The following is a 6,000-nucleotide window of genomic DNA, read 5'->3' as shown; positions in this document are numbered from 1 at the left end:
GTCACGTAGTTGGAGAACATTTCAATACCGGGACTAATCAATAACGGAGATTCCTCGTCTCTTGTTTTACGTTTTTGGTCAGTTTCTTTTTTGTATTTCTTTCTTTCAAAGAATAGTAATTGTGATCATGATGGGTTGAGTTACTTGTTTTTTTTCTATATACTGTTTTTTATCCAGTGTCAGTTACTGTTGTGGAATGTGGTTTACTTGTAACAATGACTAGTTTGAGTTCACATGAAGATGATTGATTGGTTTGTCGTTTAACGCCGCACTCATCAATATGACGGCCTTCTGTAAATAATCGAGTCTGGACCAGACAATCCAGTGCCTAATATCATGAGCATCGATCCACGCAATTGGGATCGATGCCATGCATCAACCAAAGCCTGACCATCCGATCCCGTTTGTCGCCTCTTACGACAAGCATAGTCGCCTGATATACTGTTAAGATGTAACATAACAATTCATCCATACTACTAAACAGAAGTAAAACCGCTTGTCCATTCGGATCAATCTGACCCAAACCATTCCGCTGATGAGAGTCAAATAATGCATACGAATCAAAATCCGTAAAAATTGCAATGGAGTTATCATTAAAAGTTACCAAAAGTGACGGGGATATCAATATTGCTTGTTGAAATGATTCTATGAAATTTGTTTTCCATGCTTCAATATTTGGAGCACCTGTGACGGAGCCATAAAACTGATCTGTTATGTAGACAATATCGCTTGAGGCAGTGGCTGCTGGGAGCTGATTATGACCTAAATACCCCTCAGAGCTTATCCAACAGATTATCGAGGTCATCGGAACACGGTACAGACGCAAATAGATTTGAGCCATGGGACACAAAATAGGGGAGTGACCAAAGCTACAGCTGTACATTGAATTCCACTAAACGGTTGAAAAATACTACAGCCTTGATGCAAATTCGCCGACACACTACTCCGATTTTGCTTTGAATTTGCTACCAAACGTTTCACATGTGGCTATGTGCGGTGCACTGATTAAAAAAAACACGGGGGAGTGGGTTAATTCAAAATACGGAATATAACTATTCTAAATATTTCCAGTGAACATGAGCATCCAAACAATCAAAAGTGTGGTATGTAGAATGTGGAATTCAGCCATATTACATTTAAATTCAGATGTTGTCGTTGTTCATGAATAAGCATATTCAGAACATAATTTTTATTATGCTGTTATTTACGATCTCCGGAGCATAGTTATTCTTTTGTATACGCCGTGAAAATCAGAAAATTAGTCCTTTGGGAAAACAGGGACATCGGATTACACATGAATGGTTTAATAATGTCAGCTAATGACCAGAAACGGTCAGATGCATCAATTAACTACATAAAGACGATTTTGAAGTATCTCTTATTGCTGGAAAAGAATAGCATCAACATTCCACGCACATGATTTGTATGTTTTGTTTCCGTAAATGCGTGGCTTGAAATTTCAAATAAACCAACATGTCGACATACATGCTACAAAATTAACGTTTCCCGTTTACTGAAGCGATCATCATTTGAATAATGCTTGCCAAACAGTTCTTCTCAAGCGTGGGAAAAGGTGGACATCTAACGGAGCTAAATACGGCGGATGACCCTCCCTCAATCCCAAACAACCCCAGTAACAAATGGTCCCTCTCTTATATGGCCAAACGAATGGCCAGGCTATTACTGTCAATAAATGGCAAAGGGATAATGCGAGGATAATTATACTGAACCGCAAAAGAAACGTCACCCCAAGTAACATTGCATGAAAAGTTGTTTGAATATCTTGGTAATTTTTTTCAAAGTTTCTAAAGTTTAACATTACCTTGTCCGGAAAAATGAAATTTGATGATAAAAAAACAATTGAAAGCAGATGACAATAAATCCGATATCCCAAACGCATCACGGCAACGGCCATGGTAACATGCCGCACATGAGTTCCGTGCAAATTGAAATGCACATGCGTTCCCCCATTTCTTGCCCTATAAAAATCCACCCAGATCGGATAACATTCATTCGTTATTGAATTGCTACTCCATACCAAGATTGACAAGAAACCAGCGACACCAAGCCCTTGGACGATTGCAAGCTGGAAACATCGCCCGGCAAGTAGCCAATGCAAGTCCACGTTAGGACCATGTACAGGTTCTAGCAACGGTACCAGATCACCAACATTGCAGATGACCAACCACGTAGTGGAAGACCAAGGGTCACCACCCGACGTCAGGATCGTCAGATTGAGCGACAGCATCTTCAAGATCGCTTTGTTACTGCTGCGGAAACTGTTCGACAGATCATGGGGATACACCAGCTACTCATTAGTGCGGAGACCGTGCGTCGACGATTGACGAGCAGACACTTCCATTCTCACAGGCCACACCGAGGACCCATTCTGACACCACGTCATCAGTGGGCAACACAGCACCAGCAGTGGAGGAGAGACGGTTTCTTTTGCGGTTCAGTATATTACCCAAATGGACGAGAGATGAAGTGAATGAACTTTTCGGGATTTCTCAGTTAGAAAATATCCCTTTTCAGCAATGTGATGGCCCCCGTCATAATTACGTTATGGCTGAGAAATTGCGACGGAAGTTCTTGTCATTCGTAAATCTACTTCCTGACACGCGATCACTGTAAGTGGCTAAAAAAGGACTGGTCGGCTCGGTGTCAGGATACTGTGTCTGAGTGAGGAATTCATGTTCAACTGCGGCATGGTATCTCAGTGGGTTAGCACTATAAAAACGGCATTAGTTCTGAATATCACAAGCAGACACACACACACACACACACACTAACACTAACACTAACACACACACACACACACACACACACACACACACACGCGTCGCTATATAAGTGCAATAATCTTGGACGCGACGTTAAACCCCATTTTACCCACCCACCAATGACACATTTGTTTTTAGATTGAACATGAGTTTATTCTTCAGCTAAGATTACGAACATTGCTTAATATGTATCTTTTATCCTGTTTATGTACAACAAACATAATGGAAACATCAATCTAGATACCTGCAGAAGGTAAACAAACACCCCAAGATGAGTTCGCCGAAGCACCTTTCCGTCAAACGTTTAAATAAAGCCCGTCGAATTTGACGTTGATTTATCTGACGGTGCAATGGATTTTCTTCCTTCACACAGAGAGCTTATGCTTAGCATATTCATATGCATTTGATTTATTTATTTATCTATTGTTTGTTTGTTTGTTTGTTTGTTGTCAACAATATTCCGGCTATATGCTGGCGTGCATTTTAAATAGGCCATGTCATGTCAGACCAGGGAACGAATATGATCCACCGACCGCGGCGCCTTGGTAAAGAATCACAGTCCTTGTTTACTGTTATCGAGACTTTTCTCCTTTCACAGAGGGAGTTCAGTCTTGGCATATTCGTCGATTTATGCATTTTTATTCGGCCATGTCATGTCAGACAACAACTGAACTAGAGTACTCCGACGAATACGTCATATTAGCAAATATTGACACTTCCACAATACTCACTGTATTCTTAACTCGTTCTGTGAGTGTGTGAGTGAGTGAGTGAGTAAGTGTTACGTTAAGCCGCATCAGCAATATTCAAGCTATTCGCGGCGACTCTTTCTGTGAAACTCAGGGGAAATGATAGAATAGTCAAAACAGTATTGCATCACATCTGAGAGAGAGAGAGAGAGACGACTGTATTTTTTTCTATGAAATAAACATGAAACACGATATTTTTGACATGTGAAATGATTTTGTAACAGTCGTGAAACTAACGTTTAAAGTCCCTCGTTAAAGCTCGAGAGTGTAACATTAATTTCACTCAGGATATAATACGTCATCCCCGTAGCTCGTGAGATATTCTGTAAAAATACACTTAGAAAGAAGGACAAAAACATATTGTCAAATAATCTATTCAACAGTGTCTTTCAAACTCCGGTTCGCCCCGATTGTGTTTCTAGGTTTGTCAGCACCATACCATGACACACAAGGAACAACTGTCGCCATATGGCGGGCTACATTATCCATATTCGTATTGATTAGCGAACAGCAGTTTCTGGGATGCTATCGCAGTTGGTCCACATGCAGGGCCGAATGAATGCACCGTGCGCCCTGCACTTGTCTTGTCGGTAGTCTGGTGTCGTGGTTCTCAGTCTCCCTCAAGCAGCCCGATGGAACGAGAGAGTTGTGCTGAGAGGGAACACTACATTAATTCAGGTGAGAATATATATCTCATTTTTATTTTCTCACGTTTCTGGAACTAGGTCAATCGTGCCCAAAACTGCATTGTTTAAACGAAAGAGTGGTACATGTGTCACATCGATCGATCCGAATCGAATTTTCGGTCCAAGGAGAGGCCAGATAGTAGAGTATTGACTTGACAAATCATATCAAAAATGTCTGGTGCAAATTATATATCATGGACATCTTTCATTTCATAAATAAGAATGGAATAAATGTATAGTGAGTGCAGTGGCACAAACGAGTGTATTGACAAGAGTGCGCCATTTATAAATATGTAAGTACACTCTTCAAAAAAAGAAACGCAATGCGGATATTTTTGGCCATAAATGCAAAATTAGCGGACCAAGAGATGCAACATGAAGATGTTTAATGTGTTACAGTGTCAGTGACACATTTCACGGATCAATATGATCACAAGGACAGCCATTAGTCGGAAAAAACGTACGATTCGCAAAACGCATCCAGAGCATAAACAAATGGTACATGGAGCTGCACGTACTGCACGTGCAGCACCACTACGCCGCTTTTAACAGTATTCCAGTTATATCACGGCGTGTCAGCTAAATGTGGGAGGAAAGCCCGAAGTGATGCAGGTCTCTGACGTTTACCACTTCGGTGAAACCCACGAGCACGAGTTTGCTGACAAACCTAGAAACATAATCGGGGCGAACCGGGATTCGAACCCACAATCATAGGTTTCTGGCGTGTCCAAGGGGCGCAACTCTGCACAGCGAATCGCGGCGCCTTAGACGACTGGGCCACCCGTGCCCCCAGCAGCACTATGAACGGTATTCAATTGCAGGGTTTTGATTGCCTAACAGTAACATGCCAAGATTAACAGAAGTGCAAAGAAACAACGTCATAGGCCGCTTGCAGGCAGGGGAATCCCGATCAGCTCTAGCCAGAGTTTTCAATGTAGCGCCCAGCACCATCACAATGCTGTGGGATCGGTTTCAACAGCATGGGTCAACACGTGATCGGCCAAGATCGTTGCGAACAAGAGTAACCACCCCCACATCCGACTGCGCCACCTACGTGAAAGGACGACCACAACCACCTCGACCGCATCCCAAATACCCGGACTGAGCAGAATCTCCGACCAGACTGTACGAAATCGTTTAAGATCAGCAGGTCAGGTTCGACGTGTCATATTGAGCCGACAACATCGTCAACAACGACTGAATTGGCGTCGTCCACACAGGGTATGACCTCAACTGCGATGGAGAGATGTCTGGTTCAGTTACGAATCTATATTTCTGGGAATGGAAGAGCACGGTTCTACAGACGTCGGGGAGAACGTTACGCCGGAAACTGCGTAAAGGAAGTGGACAGGTTTGGTAAGGGTAGCGTTATGATGCGGGCGGATATCTCTCATCATGGTAGGACAGGTTTGGTCTATATCCAGGGCAATCTTACGGCTCAACGATACATCAACGAAATTCTCCTACCACACTTCCTCCCAGTTGCAGCCAACGGCAACCATGTAGTCCAGCAGGACAACGCTCGATCGTATACAGCACGGATCTGGCTTTGCGTTTCTTTTTTAAGTGTATATATGTTGAACTACGTAATTTCCAATTCCAAATGTTGTTCGTTTAAAATACGGAAACGCCTACATGTTAAAATGTATACTTATGTGTAATAATATGTCGTTGTGTCGAACTTGGATGTGTCGAATACCCGGTTCTCTCGAACTCACGATACATTAATTATGTTTTTTGGTTACCCTATCGTTATGGGCCTTCAAATGTTGTATAAAAACC

Source organism: Haliotis cracherodii, unplaced genomic scaffold (genome assembly GCF_022045235.1).
Source record: "Haliotis cracherodii isolate W230 unplaced genomic scaffold, xgHalCrac1.p SCAF_16, whole genome shotgun sequence".
NCBI lineage: Eukaryota > Metazoa > Mollusca > Gastropoda > Lepetellida > Haliotidae > Haliotis > Haliotis cracherodii.
Note: the sequence above shows the minus strand (reverse complement) of the source record.